Source organism: Sus scrofa, chromosome 1 (genome assembly GCF_000003025.6).
Source record: "Sus scrofa isolate TJ Tabasco breed Duroc chromosome 1, Sscrofa11.1, whole genome shotgun sequence".
In the NCBI taxonomy this organism is placed as follows: domain Eukaryota; kingdom Metazoa; phylum Chordata; class Mammalia; order Artiodactyla; family Suidae; genus Sus; species Sus scrofa.
The window spans coordinates 92,919,370-92,945,544 of NC_010443.5; the positions used below are offsets into that span (position 1 = coordinate 92,919,370).

At 34.0% G+C, this 26,175-nt stretch overlaps 2 pseudogenes; both read right to left on the reverse strand.

Moving 5' to 3' along the window:
• Nucleotides 433-1,352, reverse strand: LOC110256968 (annotated as a pseudogene).
• LOC110259453 lies at nt 15,354-16,338 on the reverse strand (annotated as a pseudogene).

Here is a 26,175-nt window from a genome sequence, read left to right on the forward strand (position 1 = left end):
AAAAAAAATGTTTTGGGGAAATAACAATTGATTACAATTTTAAAAAATTGAAAAAATAAAAAATAAAATTAAAAAAAAAACTAATTCCAGAGAAAAAGTGTAAATAACTATAAACAGAGAAGACCAGAAGTCAACATGGGGGCAGGAAAAACAGATCAAAACCACCATTAGGCAGGCAAGAGGGGCAGAGACACAGTAGTGAAAAACATCCAAGGAAATGGATCTGCATTCCTGTTGATACCTGGTGCTGTCTAATTCTCTACATAAAATTGAATGGACACTAATCAGGCTATGTGTTTACAGTGTTTATTTTCCTGAAGGAAACTAATACCAATTCCTATGAAAGGATTATATTAACACCACATTATGAAATGTTATTCTCTAGGGATTTTGAGCTCAATCTAAACTATGAAGAAAACTTTGAAACTTCACTCATCTTTTGACATCTGAGATCAGCTTCTTGCTCCATAGCATCCTCATGGCATTTTTCACTTCTGCATCCTCAGTGTATAAATCAGAGGGTTGATCAAAGGTGTTCCAATTGTATAAAGCACAGCTATCATCTTATCCGTGGAGAAGTAGTTGCAGGGCATGTGTATATAAATATGCAAGGACCAAAGAACAAGATGACCACCATGATGTGGGATATACAGGTGGAGAGGGCTTTTTTCCTCCCTTCTGCACTGTGGTCTCTCAAAGAATACAAGATGATGACATAGGAGAACATCAGCATGACAAAACTCACTGTAGAGATGGCCCCACTGTTGGACACTAAGGGTAGGATGGTCACGTAGGTGTCTGTACAGGCAAATTCAGCAAAGACTCCAGGAAACAAAAACAGTGATTGATCACATTGGGACCACAGAAAGGTAAATTCAAGGCTAGAAAATCCTGAGGTGAATAACGCACAAAGGATCTGACCCAGCCCACAGGCATCAGCACACCACAGACTTGGTGGCTTATGATGGTCGTGTAGCACAGGGGCTTACAGATGGCCACATAGCGGTCAACAGCCATGAGGATAAAGATGAAGATCTCCAGGTAGCCAAATACATTGGATGAAAAGGCTTGGATCATGCTCTCACTGAAAGATAGTGGTCTTCTTCATGAGGGCATCCACAATCATTCTATGGGCTGTAGAAGTAGAGAGGATGGTATCAAATAAGGATAAGTGGAAAAGGAAGAAATGCATTCGACTCCCAGCTGGTCTTGATGGTAGTAATAATGAGCAGGTTCCCCAGTAATGTCCCCAAACAGAAAATCAAGAAAGTGACAAACATGATTTTCTTCCTAAGAGGATCCTCTGCCAACCCAGGTAGAATGAACTCAGTCACATTGCTGTTCAGCTGCATGATTTCATAAATGAGGAGAAAGGATGAGTGAAATGGATTATCTGCAAAAAAATAAATTACTGTATGTTGTGATATATGATATTAGGAAATATTTTAAGTAAATTTTGCTTATTTATTATTTGCTTATTTATTAGGTATATTCTAGATGTGGCTTCCTAATAATGTATATTCTTAATAATAACACTTTGTTCCTCAATTTGTAATGAGCATTTCATAGGGTCATTATGAGTCTCATATAAGCTTGTGAATATTAAACTTTCCTATAAAACTATTTATACACAATCCCTTGTTAGATTTGACATGATTGTGATTAATTCTGTGCCTACATAGTTACTGCATATGGCCCCATTTTGTTATTTCCTTTGTTATCTTTTGGCCATATTCAGTAAGTGCTGAATGGGACATGTTTTGCATTGTGCATCTCTCATCATTTAGTATATATTTTACTGCCCTTCTTGGTTTGTGATATAATGTCATACACCAATATTAGCACCTTCAAGAATATCTTATTTATACGTTCATTTATACTTTTTATATTTGTTATATATATGTATTAAATAGTTTGTTATTTATAAATATAGATATGCTTTATATCTTCAGTACAAACTCTCTCCCAGCTACTCCACCTTGAAAAGAGGAAAGACATATTGCCTTCAAACAACCTATTGCACCTTCACACATGTTTATATTTAATCCTTGACATATGATGAACAGGAGGAATATCCTTTGGTATTTGATAATATCTCAGAAATATCCATTACTATTTTTTTTCATTCTCCAATTGGAAAGCACATTTTAGAACACTCAGATTTCCTGACGTTACATTTCTAAATGAAAGGGAGGTTAGGAGTTCCTGTCATGCCTCAGCGGAAATGAATCTGACTAGTATCCCTGAGGATACATGTTCCATCCCTGGCCTCACTCAGTGGGTTAATGATCCGATGCTGTCGTAAGCTGTGGTGTAGTTCCCAGAAGCAGCCTGGATCCTGCGTTGCTGTGGCTGTGGCATAGGCCGGCAGCTACAGCTCTGTTTCAACCACTAGCTTGAGAACCCCACCATATGCCGTGGGTGCAGCCCTAAAAAAAAGACACACACAAAAAAAAAAAAAAAGAAAGAAAGAAAGAAAGAAAGAAAGGGAGATTATATTTTAGCCAATAGTTCATATTTTTAAAAATTCAAGCTTTTACTTAAGCATCTTAAATCTGGATGTTTTTCTTTTGGGGGAGGATGTCACCTGGTATTTGTTATAGGATCCAATCATATTTATATTCCCAGGGAATCTGTATGAGTCTGTTATCTGAAAACCCCACGTTCCTAGAACAGAGTAGAAGAGCAGAAGAGAGAGGGAAATGTAGTTTTCCAAAAGAGTCAGAATAGATAATAACTGATATCTTTGTTCAATTTGTTTTCATCCTGGCAATTAATTATTCAACTTGAAATGAAGATTCTTTCAGTGAAGACTGAAATCTTTCAGTGAAGATTTGTTTTATTTCCCATTTAGAAAGAAGTGTTATTGTGGGGTCATTTCCAAGAACAAATTTTGTTCTTTAGCTCTTTCTTGTGAAGATGATTCTGGCAGTGGCACTATATGCAAGTAAATGTAACATATTTAAACATAATCTGCAAAACTTAATTTATTCCAGTCTGCTTCTCCTCAGTCTCATCCAGCCTTCAATACATTGTCTCAAAAGTTGTGAGCAGTCAAGGCACAGATTAGGATAGGCTAACTAGGCACAAGATTTCCCCTAAATATATTTTTCTCTTCCAGGGAGAATTTCTTCTCTTCAACAGAGATGAAATATCTCTTATTCCTGAAAAAAAAAACCCTCTTGAGAAAAGATCTAATAAAGTTATTTAGTTTGGCTTTACAAGTGTTACAAAAAGCTCTTTGGATTTGTGCATAATCTTAAACTATAAGGGAACTGAGTCTTGATATTTTAATCATTACAAGAAGTTCTTTCTTTCCTTTATTGATTTAATAGAGAATTGAATCATAAAGTATTGACACTTAAAATATGTAGGCATTGATAGCAAGATAATGTGAAAGTTTGTGTCACTTCGTATTCCCTGATGTTGGCCATTCTCTTAAATATATAGTTTTTAGCTTGTATGTTATCAAATGCATTTTCCTATCATTTTCTAAGACAAGATTATTTCTTTTTTTTAACATTTAAACTTGCATATTTAAGATAAATTAAGAATTATAAATACATATGATTATTAATAATAATGTATACACATCTTAATATTTAGTTTCAAAATGACATTAGTATTGCCACTTGAATCTGCAGCCATAAAGCACATTTCTGTGCATTCAAATTCCATGAAATCCAAACTGCTTTAGTCATATATTTAGTAGTTTTTTTGAAAAAAAGCTTTTTATGTTCTCAAGTACATTTCAGTGATTCTCCTAGTGTCTTGTAAAAGGGGATATTAAACCTATTCTGTAATCTACAACACTATACGACCTAGAAAAGGCTGCTGTTCTCTAAAGTCTTTGTATAATCAGGGTCTATTCATGATGCAGTGTGAGCATATAGAGATTAAGTAGATGGATCAGGTGGGAACTCTAAAATGTAAGTAATGTAGTAACTAAGGATTCAGAACAAATAGGTGTAGAGTATCCATACTCTTCCTGGAATGCCTTTCTGTTTCTAGCTGTTTAATTTTCTGGGAACTTCAGAAGCAAACTGCTAAGAAATATTCTCTAGATGGCCTTCTGTGATTACCTGTGAGAAAGGAAATTCACTCTCCTGCCCTTTAAAGGCTTTAATTTTTTTAATACTCTTACATCTTGTAGTTTATAACAAGAATGTGCATGTTTAGTTTAGATGCCTTCCTGGAGTGAGAATATCAGAAAACTTTATGTACTTCAGATATTATTTTCCGCACTTCCAACCCAATGCCTTGTGAAGTGTAGATGCTCAGCAAGAACTTTTAAATTGAACATTTCCTACAACCCCATAAAAAGTAATATTTACCTTATTGTTTTAGCATTTGCTGAGTACAAGCCACATTAGTATTATGAACTTATAGATCTCTTCTATATATCATGTATGGTAGATAAACAAATATGTGCCAAATTTACATAGCTAAAAAATAACGAAGAAAACAAATGCAAACATGAAAATAATTTATCACTTACTGAGAGTTAGAAGACTCTCAGAATTAGCCTCAAGTCTGCCTATCCTTTTTTGTTACCAGCTTTATTATAGAACGCTGGAAAAAATTCATCTCTGCATTCCAGGGGGATATTTTAATATTTAATGGTGTAAGTTATTAACACCCTACAGAGTTTATTCCCCACAGTTTCTGTTCATTCAGATTCATCCTAGATGTAATAAACTCAACTTTTAGTTTGTCCAGTTAGCCTGTAACATAGCAAGTTAATCTGCCTCATAGTCAGGAGTTTGATACAAACAAGGATTCCTAGTTATCATTTCTCTCAGTCTGAAAAACAGGTATCAGGGAAAAAGAAAAAAAAAAAAAAGAGAGTGGTGGCGGGCAGGAAAAAGAAATTATGTCCCTGGTAGAAGAGAAAGTGGGCTAACAAACACTACCATGCTCCCACCTAGTGCCCTAAATTACACACTTCTGCATTAGGAAACAAACTTTGCTAGCTCTTTTGATTTTTTTTTTTTCTGTACAAATCCAGGGAAAACACTATTGTGCTTGAAACCAGAGGTTCTATTCTATGGGCTCCAGGCATTCCTCACCTGGAGCTACAGACATACTGCAAGTGATCTGATGATTAATATGTATATGGAACTATTTGTACAAACTGAATATGTATCTCATATTTGTCAAATTAATTTCCATTTATTTTTAATTCATATTAGTAAAAGACACATCTTAAAGGAAACAATTTATTGAAATAATCATGTTTACCAAGTATTTATTGATTAGCTTTTATAACTCTAGGCTCTGTGTTTGTCGCTTTTCATAACTCAGCTTTTAATTCATATAATAATTCCATTAAATTGGTATTAAAATGTAATTTTTTAGAAAAAGAAACTGGAACTGACAGAAGTTAAGCTGCTTGCCTAGGTTATACATTTAATAATTTTAGTACTGAGAACTGTACTAAAACTGTTTTATTCCATGGTTTGTTCTCATTCCACACATTTTCCTTATACTATTCTAAATTGAAAACCAAAAAAACAAAAAAAAATTTGGAGTTCCCATCATGGCTCAGCAGTTAGTGAACCGGACTAACATCCATGAGGACGTGGGTTTGATCCCTGGCCTCACTCAGTGGGTTAAGGATCTGGCGTTGCCCTGAGCTGTGTGGTGTAGGTAGCAGAAGTGGCTCAGATCTGGCATTGCTGTGGCTGTGGTATAAGCCGGTGGCTACAGTCTTATTGGACCTCTAGCCTGGGAACCTCCATATTCCACAGGTGCAGCCCTATAAAGGCAAGAAGACAAAAAAAAAAAAAAAAAGAAAGAAAATGAAAACCAAGAGAGTACCAGAAAGTGATGATAATAATGAAAAAATGTTTCTAATAGATTAGTAATGCTATCTCAGGTTGTGGTGTCTAGAATTTACAGTAATGTTGAAATCCCAATAGCCATAGGATATACAGGTGAACACTTTCACATTTTCAGTAATTTTTAAAAAATTATGAATTTCAAGTTAAAGCTGTACAATTATACTTGAGAATAATTACTGAAAATAATAGTTTTGATCAGAGGCAGCAATACTCATATCAGACAATATAAAATTTAAAACATTCTATAAAAAAAGACAAAAGAGGGAATTATATAATGATAAAGAAGATATTATAATCATTACTATGTATGCACCCAATTTAGGAGCACCTAAATATATTAAGTAGGTATTAACAGACTTAAAGGTAGAAATTGGAAATAATACAGTAATAGTAATGGACTTAAATTGGAATAATTAGTATTGTTACAATATCCATACTATCCAGAGTTCCTGTTGTGGCTCAGTGTTTAACAAATCTGACTAGGAACCATGAGGTTGCTGGTTCAATCCCTGGCCTCACTTAGTGGGTTAAGGATCTGGCATTGCCATGAGCTGTGGTGTAGGTCACAGATGTGGCTCAGATCCAGGCTGGTGGCTACAGCTCCATTTAGACCCTTGGCCTGGGAACTTCCACATGCCACGAGTGTGGCCCTAAAATGACAAAAGACAAAAAAAAAATCCATACTATCCAAAGCAATATATAGATTGAATGCAATCACTATCAAAATACCTATGACAGTTTTCAAAGAACTAGAACAAATAATCCTAAAATTTGCATGCAACCATGAAGTTTCTGAGTTGATGAAACAACATTAAGAAAAAATAACAAAGTTAGAAGTATCATTCTTCAAAACTGTATGGTACTGACATTAAAACAGACAGATGAACCAGTGGAACAGAATAGAGAACCGAGAAATAAACCCACATACTTATTGTCAATTAATCTATGGCAAGGGGAGCAAGAATATACAATAGAAGAAATAGAATCCTTCAGTAAGTGGTGCTGGAAAAACTGGATAGATACCTGTAAAATAATGAAAGTAGGACATTCTCTAACACTATATATACAAAGAAGCTCAAAATGGATTAAATGTAAGACCTGAATCCATATCTGAAAGAGGACATAGAACACTGTTTGGCATAAATTTCAGAAGTATTTTTAATCTTTCTCCAAGGCAATAGAAATAAAAGCAAAAATAAACAAATGTGGCCTGTTTAAGGCTTTTTCACAGCAAAGGAAATCATCAACAAAACAAAAAATTAACCAAATGATTGGGAGAAAGCACTTGTAAATAATATGACTGATAAGGGTTAATGTCTAAAATATATAAACAGCTCATACAACTCAATATTAAAAAACAACCAGGTTAAAAAATAGGCAGAAGCTCTGAATAGACTTTTTTTCCCCCAGAGACATACAGATGGCCATAGGCACATGCAAAGATACTCGACATCATTAGTCATAGAGAAATTCAAATCAGAACTGCAATGAGATATCATCTTATACCTATCAGAATGGCTTTCATCAAAAAGAGCAAAAATAACAAGTGTTGGCAAGTATATGGAGAAAAGGGAAGCCTTTTTTGCTCTTAGTATAAATATAAATTGGTTCAGCCACTATGAGAAATAGCATGGCAATTCTTCAAATGCTAAAATAGAATTAGCATATGATTCACTAAGTCCATTCCTGAGTATATAACTGAAGAAAACTAAAGCACCATTTATACCTGCACCCCCAATATTCATAGCAGCATTATTTACAATTGCCAAGACATGAAAACAATCTAAGTATCCATTAACAGATGAATGGATAAATAATGCATGTATTCACATACACACACACATACACACACACACACACGTGCACACACACACACAAGAATACTATTCAGCCATAAAAATGAAATTTTGCCATTTGCAACAACATGGATGGACTTGGAGAGTGTTGTGCTAAGTGAAATATGTCATATAGAGAAAGATAAATACTGTATTATATCACTTATATGTGGAACCTAAAAAAAGCATATGTTATCTCATCATTGTTATATTTGCAATAACCTAATAAAATATGATGTTGTTAATCTTTCCATACTCTTATTTTTCATCAATATTTCTTTGGTGATATGTTTAGACAAATCATCTGCCCAGTTTTTAAAAAATTGGATTGCTTGTTTTCTTATTGTTGCTCTTAACTGTTCTTTGTATATTTTGATTATGGGTCCTTTGTCAGATATGTGTTTTGGTGTAGTTGCTTTCAGTCTGTGGCTAGTATTTTCATTTTCTTAACAGTGTCTCTTGCAGAGCAGAGATAATTGATTTTAATGGAGTGCATCTTAATACTTTTTTCAATTATGGGTGTAAACACAGCATATTTATACATTTAGTTGTTTTTTCAGTGCTGCACCCGCAGCTTATGAAGGTTCCAAGACTAGGGGTCAAATTGGAGCTGTAGCCACTGGCCTACACCACAGCCACTGCAACATGGGATCCGAGCTGCATTTGTGACCTACACCACATCTCACCGCAATGCTGGATCCTTAACCTACTGAGCAAGGCCAGGGATCAAACCTGCGTTCTCATGGGTACTAGTCAGATTTGTTTCCGTTGAGGCACGATGGGAATTTGTATAGATTTTTATTCTTAGCAGAGTTTTAGGTTCACAGCAAATTTTGTGGAAAATGCAGAGTACCCATGAACCTTTTGCCTCCCTGCTCCTCACACACAAAACCTCTCTCTGCATCAACATCCTGAACTAAAGCAGTACTTGTGGTTAACAGTCAAGGAAATTGATATGCCATTGATGCCACATAATCAGCCAAAGTCCATGGGTTACATCCAGGGTTCACTCCTAATATAGCACACCCCATAGGCTTAGATCTTTGTATAATGACAGGTAACCACCATTGTAATATCATACGCAATAATTTCAGTGCCTTAAAGTCCTCTGTGTTCTGCTTATTCATCCCTCTTATTAAACTTAATGAAGGAAAGCTCCACTAAAATGGGGTTAGGAAGCCAGAAGGGGGAGCTCTCATGCACATACCATCAATGCAGATCCCAACAGAAAGAGATGTGGCTTATATCTCTGGTGGGATATGATACTTCACTGCCATCAGCAGGAGGAAGAATGTGTTCTTGCCTTGCAACACCTCAGTCAACAAGAGACTTAAATCAGGTGACAAAAGCCACTGGAGTCAAGCTCCCAGTGTCCTCCAGTTAACTTGTTTATAACAGCGCCTCCTAACTGCCCCTTCACTATAAGAGTTTCCGCTTTGCTTTACTAGGTTTGCATGTGGTTCATGGGAGTTACATGTTTCTAACTGCAATTCTTCCCTGTTCCAGAATCAACCAATTTTATTGGTGAAATAACTGACTCTTATTATTTTCCGTTAACACCTCTCTCTCCAACTCCTGACAAGCACTGATGTCTTTATTTTATTCCTTTTTTTTTCTTCTCAGAATCTTACATAGTTGGAATCCTGCAGTATGTTGCCTTTTCAGATTGTCCTCTTTCATTTCAGTAGTATGCATTTAAAATACCTTTGTGTCTTTTCATGGCTAAATAGTGCTTTTTAAATTTTTTTAGTGCTCAGTAATATTTCATCGTGGATAAAGCACAGTTCATTTACCCTTGCACATATTGAAGAACATGTTGATTGATTCCAAGTCTTAGTAATTATGAATTAATGTTTTTGTAAATATCTATGTACAGGTTTTCATGAAACATAAGGTTTCAATTCATTTGCATAAATACTGTGTTGTGAGACTGTTGGGTATATAATAAGCGTATTTCTGTGTGGCTATTCCATTTTGTATTCTGATAGGCAATGCATGAGAGTTTCAGTTGCTCTGTATGCTTGATAGTTAGTGTTGTAGTGTTTTGGATGTGGCTTTTTATATATTGGTACCTAGTGTCATCTTTTTTATAGGGGCATAGGTGCATCTTGTTTTAGTTGCAATTCTTTAATAGCATTTGATGTTGGTTATCTTTATCTATCTTATTTTTCATCTCTACATATTCCTTTTTATATCTGAAGACATTATTTTTTAAGAGAAGATAATTCGTTTAAATATTTATTCTATAAAGTTTTTATTGTGATAAAAATACTTGAGAAACACCCTCTTTACAAACTTGAAATTACACAACAGAATAATATTAACCATAAGCACATGTTGTACACTTGCTCTGAAACTTATTCATCTTCTATAATTAAAAATTTTCCCTAGTTCTGGCAACTGCCATCATGCTGTTTGTATGAGTTTGACTCTTGTGTATACCTCTTATAAGTAGAATCATACAGTATTTATCGCTATCTATCTGGCTTATGTCATTTGGCATAATGTTGACCAGGTTCATCCAAGTTTTGCATATGGCAGCATTTCCTTTTTAAAAGACTATACTGTCTTTTAAAAGATTGTATGTATATACCATCTTTTCTTTATCATTTCATCTTTTAATAAACAGTTTGTTTTCATATCTTGGCTATTGGGAACAATGTTACAATAAGGAGGAGAGTGTAATTATCTCTTTTCATTCCCGATATCAATACATTTAGATATATAGATCCAGAAGTGAAAATTTGAATCATACAGCAATTCTATTTTCAATTTTTTGAGGATCAACCATACTGTTTTTCCTAGGGGTTGCATTATTTTACATCACCATGAGCAGCATACAGGTTTTCCAGTTTTTCCATATATGTGACAACACTTGCTATCTTTGTTATTTTAATAAATATATCCTACTCAATGGGAGATGATATCTCATTGTGGTTTTGATTACATTTCCCTGAGAATTAGTGATGTTGATCACGTATACCAGGTGACAGTCTTTGTGTCATTTGGAGAAATGTCCGTTCAAGTCCTCTTTTCATTTATTAATTGGGTTGTTAATTCTTTTCTATTAAATTGTAGGAATTTCTTGTATATTATATTTTCTGTCTTAATATTGTATTGTGTATGTGATTTACAAATAGTTTCTCCCATCATATGCTGGTTGTTCACCATGTATAATCTTTCCTTTGCTGTGCTTAGTGATGTTGTCTCACTTGTCTAACTTTGATTATTTTGCTTGTGCTTTTTTTGTGTCATTTCCAGAAATCATTGATAAGCTTATTGTTGTTAGGTTTTTCATTTCTGTTTTTATCAAGGAATTCCTCCATTAAAATTTTTAATTCATTTTAAATTGATTGTGCATATGATGTCCCATAAGGGTACACTTTCTTTCATATGATTTGTTTATCCAGTTTCTCAACTTATTTGTTCAGAGACTCTCCTTTCTCCACTGTATATTCTTAGTTTGCTTCAAGGAAATGTTGAGAGTATATACTTGGGTTTTTGGGGTCGCTATTCTGTGCCTTTGGTCTATATGTTTGTCTTTTATGGCAGTATCATCCCATTTTAATTACTGTAGCTTTTTAATATATTTTGAGATTAGGAAGTCTAATTCTTCCAGATTTATTTTTATTTCTCAATAGTAATTTGTCCAGGTGGAGAAATTTGTGGGTACATGTGAATTTTAGAATTGTTACTTCTATAAATAACTGCCATTGCCAGAGTTCCCTGGTGATCTAGTGGTTAAGGATTTGGCTTTATTAGGGTTGTGGCTCATATTTTATCTCTGCCTTGGAATCTGCATGACATAGGTATGCCCCCTAATCTTTGACATGAACTCTCTCAGCCTTTTTTAGGACTGGAAATCCTACCCAAAACTTTGAAAATGTATGTTTTGCATTTACTTCCTTTTAGAACCTAAGGTACATCTATATAAGATACATCGATCGTAAAATCCAAACTTATTTTGCTTTTATTAGAGAGCAAACTTACTTACAAAAATTATGTCCTCTCTATGATTATTAACATTAAATGATCCATGAAATTGGTATATTAAAAAAGAAAGAAAGTGGGAGTTCCCCAGTGATGCAATGGCTTAATGATGCAGTGAGCAGTGGCTTAGGGAACTTCCCCATGCCTCAGGCACTGCAAAAGACAGGGGGGAGAGAGAGAGAAAGTAAAGAAAGAAGAGAAAAAGATATAAGAACTTTTTAGATACACATATATAAAAGTATTGAAGTCTTTCATGTAGAATTTTCATAATGTAACATTCAAATTAATGTTTGCAACATAATAATGCTTGATTTAAAAAACTGCACAAGGAAATATTGCATATTTATTAAGTGTGTATTTATGTGTATTTATACTAGGATAAACTACAGAATATTTGAAGATATTAATATAAGTGTTAATAAAAGAGGTACTTATAGTAAATTTGTATAAAAATCCAAATAAAATATTTTTGAACATGGTAATGAGAAATTGAGATTTCTCTTGATAATATAACTTTTTTTGATAGACTATTTTAAAAGAATAATTGCAAGCTTACAGAAAAATTACCAAAGAAAAATATACATAGAGCTTAGAGTTCCCATCTAAGTTCTATGTCCCCTTCACCAATATACTGTTTACTGACAACTTAACAATTAGGTAATACATTTGTTACAAATGAGGAATCAGTATTAATCCATTTTTATTAAAGTTTGTGGTTTACAATTGGTTTTACTCTTTATGTTATAGAATATTATGGGTTTTGTGTCAACATCTTGTACCAAAGTGGAATATGTGTTACAATCAATTAATTTGGCTGATACACTATTATCATCTAAAGACCACAGGTAAAATGAAGGTTTACTTTTGGAGTTGTAATTCTATGAATTTTGACCTATATGTAATGATGCGTATCCAAATTCTAGTATCATGCACAATAATTTCACTGTCTTAAGAATCCATTGTGCTCTGGCTTTTCATCTATCTCCTCCACAACTCCTGTTAACCACAAATCTTTATACTGTCTCCACTGTTCTTGCCTTTTCCAGAATGTCCTATAGGTGGAATCATATGATATGTAGCCTTTCACATTGGTTTCTTTACAAAGTAATGTGCATTGAGGTTTCTTCCATGTCTTTTTAATGGCTTGATAAGTTTATTTGTAACACTCATTAATATTCCATTGTGGTTATAGTACAGTTTATCTCCACATTCACTTACAGCAGAGCACCTTGAATGATTCCCGGGTTTCACAGTTATGAATTAGAGCGGCTGTAAGCAATCGTGTGCAATGTTTTCGTGTGGACATGACTTTTTAACTCCTTTGGGTAAAGGCTATGTTCTGCGATTGCTGCATTGTATGTTACAAATATGCTTAGTTTTGTAAAAACCTCCATAGTTTCTTCCAACATGAATGTACCATTTTGCATTCTCACCAGTTGGATGAGTACCTGTTTCATCACATTGTCACCCGTATTTGATGTTGTATTTGTAATTTGGCTTTTTAATAGGTTCATAGTTGTATCTTGATGTTTTAATTTTCAGCTCTTTCATATCTTGTCATCTATATATTTTATTTTTAATATTTTAGTATGTTTTAATCTTTATAGTGTTTTTATTTCAGTGAGAACACATTTTATTTTTATTTTAGCATTTTATTTTAGTGATAAATTTATAGTATTTTTATTTTATTTTATAGTATTTTTATTTTAGTAAGACCTACCCTCTTGACAAACTTTGAAGTACACAATGCACTGTGGTCAACTACAGTGTTTTAAAACATATTTTTAGAATTTACTAATCTTGTGTAATTGATATTAAATATCCATTGAAGACAATTCTCCATTTTTCCTTCCACGTAAAACCTGACAACAACCATTCTGTTTTCTCTTTCTGGGTCTATTGTGTATATCTCATATAAGTGGACTTATGTCCCCAGGTTTAATTTGACTAAAAGTATTCTTGAATCACACAAAACTTCCATTATTTTGTCCTGTGTATCTTCTTTTACTTCTATTTTCAATCTTTTTTTAAAATTTTATCTTTTAGGTTATTTATTTTCTCATCTACTTCCTACTTTTAATTATTCATCTGAAATGAAAATCAGCATGAAAGCCTATAGTGAATGTTGTGTGTGTGTGTGTGTGTGTGTGTGTAAGTGCTTATCATGCTGGAGTTATAGAGGAATCTATTAGGTAAGTTTATAATAGCTTATGACATTTCCATTCTTTGTTAACTTTGATGGACCTCCTCATGCATCACATGCCAACTTTGGGACACCAGTACAGAAACTTAGCTTTGAAATATCCAAGAAATCAAAGAAATGTGAGAACACTGAAATCTCATGTTATTTTATTTCACTTATTTATTTTTTTAGGACCACACCTGTGGCATATGGAAGTTCCCAGGTTAGGGGTCGAGTTGGAGCTGTATCTGCCAGCCTACACCACAGCCACAGCAACACAGGATCCAATATGCATCTGCAACCTACACCACAGCTCATGGCAATGCCGGATCCTTAACCCACTGAGCAAGGTCAGAGATTGAACCTGTGTGCTCATGGATGCTAGTCAGATTCATTTCCTCTGAGCCACGACAGGAACTCCTTCATGTTATTTTAATAATGAATTTATTCTAAAATAATTTTTGATAGGAGGTAATGATGGTTTTGGTAAGGTTTTATAAATAAGATAACAATATTAAAAATGAAATGGTATCTTCATTTTTTATAAAGGTAAAAGTTCATGATATAACCATTGACATCAAATCCAAGGTTCAAGTGTTAATATGATCTGCCCACTCTGGACACCAAATTCTATTGGCAATTACAACATATGAATCTAGATGACCTCTGCGTTGGGAAAGTACAGAGGAAGAAAATAACTTCCTGCTACATAGTGGATTTTCTACATTTTTTTCTTCAAACCATGTTCTACCTCTGTGTGCTTCAATCTCAGAAAATATGTGGCATTTATCCTGTATTTTTTGTTTGTTTAAGTCTTGACAACATAAATTATTTTACTTCCTAGAGTTACTGAACTCTATCATTGTAGCTCCTATAAACCAATCACACATAGAACTAAATATCTCAAGTCCTTTGTAACACACACACACACACACACACACACACACGCACGCACACACACAATGTCTGTTATCTTAATAGCCAAAGACAACAATAATGAAACTATTTTAAAATATTATTATATAAAAAATTGATTCAATAGTGTGGAACTGTTTTAAAATAAAATAGTTATATAATGAAATGAAGTGATTGATTCACAGAGTTAGTTTCCTTGCTCCAGAAGTGCTCAAGAGAAAACAGTTTACCTGCTTAGAAAGGTAGTATAGCAGGAATTACAGATTACAGAGTACTAGCTATACTTTATTTATGGATGATCATGTGATTAAATAGTTTTGATTGTATAAAAGTTATTTTTTATATAATCAGAGTCTAGACTGTTTTGTCGGTGTATTTCACAATCAGCAAAGCCAGAATTGAATTCTCAGGAAAAGAATGGGTCAGGCTGAACATGCTAGGGAAACTATGAATCTGAGGGCAGAAGAACAGAGAAAAGTAAGAAAATCTGTTACATTTTCATAGATGTTGTGGGGGAATAAATATCTATCTTATATATCTCTATCCGTCCATCTGTCTGTCTGTCTATCTATCTATGTATGTATCTATCTATTTAGAGGAAGTCAAACGGTGACTCAATAAGTAATCAAACAAAGCTCTTAATTCATATTTGCTTTCAGAGATAATTCTGACATGACATAATTTTCTCATAGCATTTTTCACTTTTGCATTCCTCAGTGTGTAGATGAGTGGATTGAGGAAGGGTGTTCCAATAGTATAAAATACTGCCATCACCTTCTCCATGGGGAAAGTGGTTGGGGGCGTGTGTATATGAATATACATGGTCTGAAGAATAAGATGACTATGATGATATGGGAAGTGCAGGTGGAGATGGCACTTTTCCTCCCTTCTGCACTGTGGTTTCTCAGAGAACGCAGGATAATGAAGTATGAGATCATCAGAATTACAAAACTGCTGGAGCAGATAGCTCCACTGTTAGACACCAAGAGCAGGTTGATCATGTAAGTGTCCATGCAGGCAAGTTTCAATAAGGGCTGCAAATCACAGCAATAGTGATCAATCAGATTGGGGCCACAGAAAGGCAGTCTCAAGTCCAAGATAATATGAGCCATAGAATGTATAAAGGACCCCATCCATGCAAGAACAATCAGGATGATGCAGACCTGGTGCCTCATGATGGTTGGCTTGCAGATGATGGTGGCTTGCAGATGGCCACATAGTGATCAACAGCCATGAGATTCAGGACAAAGATCTCCATGCAGCCAAATATATGTAAAGCAAAGACTTGAGTCATGCACCCATTGTAAGATATGATTTTCTTTTCAGAGAATCCACAATGAGTCTAGGGGCTATGGAAGTTGAAAAGCAGGTATCAGCAATGGACAAATAAAACAGGAAGAAGTTCATGGGGCTCCCAAGATTTTGGCTTGATTTGATGGTCACAATAATAAGCAAATTACCCATGACAGTTCCCATAAAGAAAATGAAGAAGATCACAAACACTATTTTCTGTTTCATAGGATCCTAACAATACAAACAATACAAACTCAGTGACACTATTATTTGGCTGCATTGTTTCAGTCAAATGGAGAAGGGGCAGGTTAGAAATAGTGAATCTGCAAAGGGAGGAAAAAAAAATGACATGAATACCACACTTAAAGTTCAAATACATATACCTTATCATGAAAGTGCCACTTTCCAACTGGTAATCATTTACCTTTTGTATTATTGTTTTCTGAATAAAAGTGAAATCATATTTTTATTCAATCTATGAACAAATGAAATATATACATAACTGAAAAGTAAATAGTTCCTAAAATATAATAAACACTAATTTATTAGGGTAGAGTGTTGCATAAATAGAGAAAACTTATGCCTGACTCATCCTAATATGTTTTTACATTACTTAAACTTAGTAATACAGTTATAAATACATCCTAGTAAATGTTATAAACATTGGGGGGGGGGGAGTACAGGAGAGATGGGGAGAGGGAGAAGGGAGGGAGAGAGAGGTGAAATAAACAGTTTTAGCAGTGAAAATCCACTCAAATTGTCCAATCAATAATGAGATTTAATCTTTTGCCTTTGAGTTTATTTCTTTTTGCTTTACTTCACAAATGTATTTAGTTGTACAGTTATAAATTCAGTTTATATCATTAAACTTTACACTTTTAAATTTATAACATGTTGTCTAAAGTTAAATTCTTCCCCTTATTCATTATTTTCTGAGTCTTTCAACATATTGACACAAGGAGATGCTAAGACTAAAATGAAGGGTAAATAGAGTAATAACATTTGCCATAAATATGAATATTCTTTCAAATTTCATTCATGTTAAGCACCAGGAAATTTAGAAAATGAACTCAGGAGCTCCAAGTTATAGTTGAAACTTTTTAATAGAGAATCCTTTGGATTATATTCTTCAGTGTCCCATAGCCTGACTTTGGTAAGAGAAGGTAGAAATAAAAGAAATTATTATTTATCCACATATAATAAATATAGGCATTATTTTATGTACCACATCACAAATATTTTCCAAATAATAGCACAGGTAAAAGCATAAGTGTCAAGCTGGTAAAATACATGTATAACATAAATGCCAGAAAAAAGCATAATTTCCTCAAGTGTAAATGGATTTCAAGGGCCAATCTTTTAAAACACAGCACAGAGGAATCATGAGCAAACGAACTGATCTTGGAAGAAAACCTTATCAAAATTAAGTATGTGAAAAGAAGTTCAATTTCATTCTAGTTTAGTATATGCAAATTTAAATCACAATCGGATACATTTTCACCTACCAGATTAACAAAGTGATCTTCTGATAAATATCTAAGTATGGTTGAAAATTTCTATGGGAAGCAATCTCACATTTTTGGTAGGAATTTAATCTCATAGGGAGTGATTTCCAACACATGATATTAAAACCACATATAGACATAGGTCTAGTGATTCCATTTGCTACAGATAGTCTCACTCATAGGCAAAAAATAGTCACTGCAGCCCCTTCCATGGTAGCAAAAAATAGGAAATTGCTTCAATGCCTATCAGAAGAAAGCTGAATAAATGAGGGATAGTACTTTATACAATCATTTAAAAATATTTTTAATTATAGTATAGTTTATTTACAATGTTCCTTCAATTTCTGTTGTACAGCAAAGTGACCCACTCATACATACATGTACTTTCTTTTTTTTAAATACTATCTTCCATCATGTTCTAAGATGATGGGACTAGTGCCCTGTGCTGTACAGTAGGACTTGATTGCTTATCTATTTCAAATGTAACAGTTGGCATCTACTAACCCCAAACTCCCCCTTTATCGCAATCATTAACCAAAATGAATTAGATACATATGCAGTGATTTCTAAAATATGTTGTAGAGTGAGTTAAAAATTGGAAGTGTGGGGTACTAACATTTGTTAATAACAGAATAATATATATCACATATAGGTATATGCTTATATAAATTGGTTTCATTTACAAGAACACCAAAATAGCATAAAACTTGTGGTCTTTGGTTGGGAAAATTTCATCTTGTTATCAAAACTGAGAGGATGACCTGTGTCTTAAGCTATTTTCCTTTGGTAATATTTGAAAATATGTCATGATTATGCTGCATTAAAAATAAAACTTTAAAAAATCTCATCTTACGAAGTGATTTCTCAGTTACATTCGCATATGACAAATCCAGAAAGTCAATGAAAAAATTAAAAGAATCTCCCCTGGATACAATTCAATTGTTATTGACACTATTCTATACTTACTTGTTGTTAAGGGACACGTGTGTCCTGCTGTATCCACAGCGAAATCATAATGTTCATGGAACATTTCTACAAACATTCAAATAGATAGTTTATCTTTTTGGCTGTCTCTCACATCACATCTACCAATAGAAGTACCCATTTCCATCAGGGGCTCTGGTGCACAATTATATTTCCATCAACCTGAGATTGTAAAGCACTACTAAAAAATTCCCTAAACTTTCCCTGATTCCGCAAGTGCTTTTAGTGTATTAGATGTGCACTGTGACATTTATTAAGTTTATTTTTTCCAAGGATAAATATAGTCAAATTAATTCTAAATACAAATCTTACCAGTTTTGATGGGAGGTCATGTAGAAGTTAGGCTATTCAGTGGAAGCCTGGATCTCTTTGATCTCACAAAGAGGCCTAGGTTCCAACCTGAGTGCCAAAAGGCAGACTGAATTGATCTCAGATGCATCCCACACTTTCTGAAATCCACAGTCATGCAAGATTTTGACAGGGAGGTGCTTCTCTTTTGCCTTTCCTGGAAGAGTATTTAAGAATGGGTGATGCAAAATAGAGGAGTCTGGGGAAGGTCATTCCCTAGAGTGTGCTTTCCCTTCATATTAAGAAAAATGAGTCAGATATGATAAAGAACTTAACCTTCAATGTAAGTTATTAGAATATGGAAAACAAGGTGGTCTCTTCTTGCAGTTAAAGTTGTAAAGTTGTTCATTTGTGCCATAAATCACATATTTGGGTTATAGCTTTTTTTAGGGCTATACCCATGGCATATATAAGTTCCCAGGCTAGGGGTTCAATTGGAGCTGCATCTGCCGGCCTACGCCACAGCCTCAGCAACTCAGGATCCTAGCTGCGTCAGTGACCTACACCACAGTTCATGGGAACGCCAGATCCTTAATGCACTGAGCAAGGTCAGGGATCGAACCTACATCCTCATAGATACTAGTCAGATCTGTTTCTGTTGCACCACAACAGAAACTCCTAGGTTACAATTTTTTTTTTTCAAAGGACGGTCATCTTTGTCCAAGTCTTGGTTTCTGATACTGTTCTTCAATAAAATAAATTAGAGCATTTTAAAGAAATGGCTGCTTATAGCCCTGGGGCAGGGAATATACAAGATAAACTAGAGCATCTTGTGCTAGAATATATAAAAGATCTCACACACATACACCCATATTCACATACACACACACACACATTCACTCAGATGCAAAATATCACATATTTTTTTATCCATTTATCTTTTGATGGACACTTAGGTTGTTTCCATATTTTGGCTATTGTGAATAATGTTGCAGTAAACATGGCAAGGCAGATATCTATTTAATTTCCTTTGAATATATACTCTGGAGTTGGAAAACTGGATCATATGGCAGTTATAGTCTTAATTTTTTGAGGTTGATATCTCATTGTGATTTTAATTTGCATTTTCCTGATGATTATGGGTGTTGAACATCATTTTATGTCTTTGTTGGCCATTTGGACATCTTTGAAAAAATGTCTATTCAGTTCCTCTGCCCACTTTTCTTTGGCTTGTTTGTTATTAGGCTTTTGAGTTCATATAGTTTATATATCAACATTTTATCAGATATATTGTTTCTCTCATTTCGTAGATTTTCTATTTCTTTATTTTTTTGATTGTTTCTCATGCTGTGCTAAAGCTTTGTAGTTGATATAGTCCCATCTATTGATTTTTGCTTTTGTTGCTTGTGTTTTAATATCACATCAAAAAATAATTGCCAACTCCAAGGTCTAGAAGCTTCTTTCCTATATTTACTTGAAGGCGTTTATGGCCATATGTCTATTTTAAGTCTTTCATCCATTTAGAATTAATTTTTGTGAGTAGTGTAAAATAGGGACCAATTTTATTTTTCTGTGTGTGGTTATTTAGTTTTCCCAACACCTTTTATAGAAGAGACAGTCACTTTCCCACTGAATATTCTTATCTACCTAAATGTGAAATACCACATTTATATAATAAAATGTAAAAATGATGTGATCATCTTAATACATACAGAAATATCATTTGACAAAATACAATTTTTTATGAAAAAAATAAAACCACTCAACAAATTGACTGTAGAAGGGATATACCTCAACATAAGAAAGATTATATACAACAAACCCACAGCTAACATCACACTCCACAATGAGAGGTTGAAATATTTTCCTCTAAGATCAGGCACAATTCAAATGGGTCCACTCTCCCCAATCCTATTCAACATATACTGGAAGTTCTAGCTGAGGTAATCAGGCAAGGTAAGAAATAAATGACATCCAAATTGGAAAAGAATAAGTAAAAATGTTTGTTGAAGATATATAATCTTATGTATAGGAAATCTTAAAAAAATCAATAAAAGAAAATTGTTAGAACTAGTTAATGTATCCACTAAAGTTTCAGGATAAAAAATAAATGTACAGAAATTAATGTGTTTCTGTACACTAATGACAAAACGACTAATTTAAAAAAAAACTCTCTCAGTAGCATCAAAAACAGTAAAATATCCAAAAACAAATTCACAATGAAGTGAACGGCCGGTAAAATGAAAACTGCAAGCTTCTGATGAAAGAAGTTGAAGAAGATATATGTGTTCATGGATCAGATGCACTAATATTGTTTTTAAAAATTAATGTTGTTTAAATGGTCATACTACCCAAAGCAATGCATGCAATGTATAGTGTCAGTGTAATCTCTATCAAAATGTCAATGACATTATTCACAGAAATAGAACAGACATTTCTAAAATATATATAGAATGCAGGAAGAATACCCCGGCAATAGTGAGAAAGAAAAACAAACTGCAGGCATCACACTTCTTGATTTCAAACTCTGTTGCAAAGATATGGTAATCAAAATAGTATAGCAATCAAAATAGTAATAAAAACAGACAAATAGACCAATGAAACAGAATAGAGAGCTCAGAAATAAGCTCCCAAAAATATGGTCAACTTTCTTCCCCTTTTAAAAGCAGGTTGGTATTTGTTATTAAGTTGTAGGACTTCTTTTTATATTTTGTACATTGACCCCAATCAGAAATATAATTGTGTTCATTTCCTTCTATTCAGTGAGTTTCCTTTTCACTCTGTTAAGTTCTTTGATAAATAGAAACTTTTAGTTTCTTTTTCTTTTTTCTATTTTTTTTTTGTCATTTTTCTTTTTATGGCCATGCCTGCAGCATATGGAGGTTCCCAGGCTAGGGTCTCATCGGAGCTGTTGCTGCCGACCTACACCAGAGCCCCAGCAACTCCAGATCCAAGCCATGTCTGCAACCTATTCCACAGCTCACAGCAATGCTGGAGCCTTAACCCACTGAGCAAGGCCAGGGATCGAACCTGGAACCTCATGGTTCCTAGTTGAATTCGTTTCTGCTGCACCACGACAGGAACTCCAAAAGTTTTTAATTTGTAATAATGCAAAGAGCACTAAGAAAGAATAGTGAATTTCAATTGAAGTATGGGTTTTAGTTGATGACATTTAACATTGATTTGTTTATTCTGACAAATGTACTACTAATATAAGATGACAATAATAAAAGAAACTATATTATGTAGGAACTCTTCAATATTCACAAATTTCCTTAAATATAAAACTATAAAATTCAACATTTTATTAAAAATAATGAACACCAGGCCCATTATGTGTCAGTTCAATTTAGTTTGTCAAATATTCAGTGAATATTATTATGTAAGATTGTGATCTAAATGTTGTTATACATCATTCAGCAAAATGTAATCTTGTAGAGAAGAAAATGTTTACTCTGTTATCTTTCTATTATCTTTTGATTGTGGTAAAATAAAAATAACATAAAAATTACTGATTAACCATTTTACACATTCCATTTGGGGAGGTTGAATACGGCCACATTGTTGTGTAACATCACCATCATCCATCTCTAGAACTCTTTTCATCTTGAGAACTGAACCTCTGTACCCCTTAAACAGTAATTCACCACCCACCCCTCTTTGCAGCCTGGGGCAGCCTCATTTTACTTTCTGCCTTTGGAATTTAACCAGTCTAGATACCTTGTATGCATGGCTTCATACAGCATTTGTTCTTTTGTGGATGCATTATTTCATGTCACATAATGTCTTCAAGGTTTATCCATGTTGGAGCAAGTATAAAAATTTCCTTCCTTTTTAATTCTGAATATTGTTTTATAGGATGTATGTACCACTCTTTTCAACTGTTTATACATTGCTTACATTTTTTGGCTATGGTGACTAAGGCTGACATGAATGTTAGTGTACAGATATCTTTTGAGTCCCTGTTTCCAATTCTTTTGATGATAAGACAAGAAGTGAAAATGCAGGGTCATATGGTAAGTCTATTATTTTTTAATTTTTTGAGGAATAACTATACTGTCTTTCAGCAGCTGAGTATCCTTACATTCCCATAAAGAGTGCAAAAATATTCCAACTCCACATCACAGACACTTGTCATTTTCTGTTTTCTTGTTGTTGTTATTGTTGTTCATAACCATCATACTTATTGTGAGGTGGTATTTCATTGTGACTTTGCCTTTCCCTAGTAATTTGTCATGTTGAAAATATTTTATTTTATTTTTATTTTTTGTCTTTTTAGGGCCACAGCAGCAGCATACAGAGGTTCCCAGCCTAGGGGTTGAATGAGAGCTGTAGCTTTTGGCCTATGCCACAGCCACAGCAATGCCAGATCCGAACTGCATCTGTTACCTACACCACAGCTCACAGCAATGCAGGATCCCAACCCACTGAGCAAGACCAGGGATTGAACCTGCGTCCTCCTGGATACTAGTCAGGTTCATTAACCACTGAGCCTTGATGGGAACTCCATGTTGAACATATTGTAATGTGCTTAATGACCATTTGTATGTCTATTCAAGCCCTTTGCCCTTTTTTAAGTAGGTTATTATTTTTGGTTGAGTTATAAGAGTTCTTTATTATTCTGGTAATTGACTTAGATAAATGAATTGCAAGAATTTTCTTCTATGAGTTTACTTATTATTCTGTTGATTGTCTCCTTTAATACATAAAAGTTTTCAAATTTGTTTTGGCCATGCCTGTGGAATACAGAAATTCTTGGGTCAGGGATTGAACCCGTGCCACAGCAGTAACCCAAGCTGCTGAGTGACAAAGATTGATCCTTAACCCACTGCACCACAAGGGAACTCCAGTTTATTTTTTTAATATTTATGTGCCAAATTGATCTAATTTTTCTTCTGCTGTTTGTGCTTCTGATGTCATAATCAATAAATGACTACTTAATCCTATATCCTGAAGCTTTTCTTCTGTGTTTTCTTATAAGAATTTTATAATTTTAGCTCTAATATTCTTTGATCCATTTGAATTTATTTTTTTACATGGCATAAGAATCCAAATTTATTCTTTTGTAATTGTATATAGCTAATTTGTCCAACACCATTTGCTAAAAAGACTGTCCTTTCCCCATTGAATGGTCTTGGCGCCTTTTTGGAAAGTCATCTGATCATACTCATAAGGCTTTATTGCTAGGCTTTTTACTGTATTCCATTGCTACAAATGTTGTTTTTATTCCAGCATTTCACTGTTTTTATTGCTATAGTTTTGTAAGTTTTGAAATTAAAGTGTGAGACCTCCAGTTTTACATTTTCAAGATGTTTTTGACTATACAGTGTCCCCTTAGAATCCCTATGAATTTTTGATAGATTTTTCTTTTTCTGCAAAAAATGCTGTTGGGATTCTGAAAGTGCATTTAATCTATAGGTTGCTTTTTATAATTGATATCTTAATAATATTGTGTTCCAATTTATGAACATAGAATGTCTTTAATTTCTTTCAGCAATATTTTGTAGTTTAATGTGTGATTTTTTTTCTTCCATGGTAAATTTTGTTCTTTGGTTATTTATTCTTTTTAATTATATTGTTCTTGTAATTATCTCAAATTCCTTCAAAGATGGTTTATTGTTACTGTATAGATACATAATTTATTTTGCATATTGATTTTGTATTAAACAGCTTTGCTAAATTGTTTATTACATATATTTTGTGCATGTAGAATCCTTAGCATTTTCTACCTGTAGGATGCCATCTGTGAATAAAAATAATTTTACTTCTTTATTTCCAACTTGGATGCATTTTAATTATTTTTATTACCTTACTTCTCTAGCTAAGACTTCCAATACTATGTTAAATCAAGTTGGCAAATGTGGGCATTCTTATCGGCTTCCTTCTCTTAGAAGAAAACATTTCAGTCTTTTACAGTAAAGTATAGTTGCCCCTCAGTATTTGTAGAGGATTGGTTCCAGGACACCAAGAACACTAAAACCTGAAGAAGCTTAGTTCCCTTAGATGAGACAATGCGGGGTAGCTGACCCTTTGTCTCTGGCTTCACAGACTCTGCTTTGTAATCACCCAAAGCTTTGCCTCTTTAAGTCAACTAGCTGACTCTTTGCATCTGAAGGTTCTAGGGAGAATTCAACCCACTTTTTTCTTTGTTTGTATTTGTTTTATTAAAATACAGTTGATTTACAATGTTATGCTAATTTCTGTTGTACAGCAGCATGACTTAGTTATACACATATGTACACTCTTTTAAAAAATATCCCTCTCCCTATGGCTTGTTTATCCCAGGAGACTGGATAAGTTTCCTATGCTGTATAGGATGACTTTGTCATTTATCCATTCTAAACATAATATAAATGTAATAATTATCATCTGCTACCCCCAAACTCAGTCCATCCCTTTCCCTCTCTCCTTCTCATTGGCAACCACAAATCTGTGCTCTATGTATGTGAATCTGTTTCTATTTTGTAGATAGGTTTATTTGTACTATATTTTAGTTTCTGCATATAAGTGATATATGGTATTTGTCTTCTTCTGACTTACTTCACTTAGCATGATCATCTCTAGTTGTGTCCATGTTGCTGCAAATGGCAGTATTTCATTCATTTTTATGGCTGAGTAGAATTCCATTTCATCTATGTGCAACATCTTCTTAACCCATTCATCTCTCAATGAACATTTAGGTTGTTTCCAAGTCTTAGCTATTGTGAATTGTGCTGTAATGGATATTGGGTGCATGCATCCCTTTGACTTGTTGTTTTGTCCATGTATGAAACAGTTGTACATGGACCGTGTGTAGTGAATTGCTGAATTGTGTGGTAATTCTATTTTCAGTTTACTGAGGAACCTCCATGCTGTTTTCCATAATGGTTGCACTGACATTCTCATCAACAGTGTAGGAGGGTTCCTTTTTCTCCACACCCTTTCCAGCATTTGTTATTTGCAGACTTATCCACTGTTGGTTGAATATGGAGCAGCAGATATAGAGGGCCATCTGTATCCTGTTAACTGTGGGCTTTCCATATATGGCCTTTATTATGCTGACATGGTTTTCATTGATTTCTACTATGATAGGTGATTTTGTCATGAAAGCATATTGAATTGTGTCCTGCTTTTTCTTCATTAATTGAGAAATTTTTCCAATCATTTTGTTAGTATGATATATTACCTGATGGATATTCCTCTATTGAACCAATCTTGCATTCCAGTATTAAATCCCATTTGATTACTTATATAATTTTATTTTTTGTCTTTATGCAATTTCTTGGGCTGCTCCTGTGGCATATGGAGGTTCCCAGGCTAGGGGTCTAATTGGAGCTGTAGCCACCAGCCTATGCCAGAGC